Source organism: Triticum aestivum, chromosome 4D, assembly GCF_018294505.1.
Source record: "Triticum aestivum cultivar Chinese Spring chromosome 4D, IWGSC CS RefSeq v2.1, whole genome shotgun sequence".
NCBI lineage: Eukaryota > Viridiplantae > Streptophyta > Magnoliopsida > Poales > Poaceae > Triticum > Triticum aestivum.
In genome coordinates, this window is record NC_057805.1 from 424,222,633 (window position 1) to 424,223,154 (window position 522).

A 522-nucleotide genomic window follows, 5' to 3' on the forward strand; every position below is an offset into this window, starting at 1 on the left:
CTCCACCGATTGGATCGGGATCGAGAGGAGGAGGCCGCCGGTCGTCGCCGTCGCCCGAGGACCGCCCCGCCGTCGTCGGACGGCCTCACCGGAGCGCTCCCCGGCCGGCCTGCTTCTCCTCTCCGCCGTCGTCTCCGTCCTCCTCCTCGCCCCCGTTGCCCCTGACCCTACAACCACCGCGAGGACCCCCTCCCTCTTCTCTCTGTCGTGTCGCGCGCACACTCCGCCGTGGCCACGCCCTCTCCCCCGCTGCTCCCTCGTCCCGCAGCTCCACGCCAGCACGCGCGCCCGCGCCCGTCCCGCACTCGCGCCCCTTCCACCGCGCCCCTGCCCCGCAGCGCCCTCGCGCGAGCACACCTCCCGCCTCACCTTGCTAGCCTCCTCCGTGCCCGCTCTCCGTCGGCCCCGTGCTCGTCGTCCTCACCGGCCCAGCGAGCGCACACCCCTGCTCCCCTGCCACCGCGCGCGCCCGCACGCTCGCCGGCCTGCATCGCCACCGCTGCCGGCTCGCCCACTCGCCGG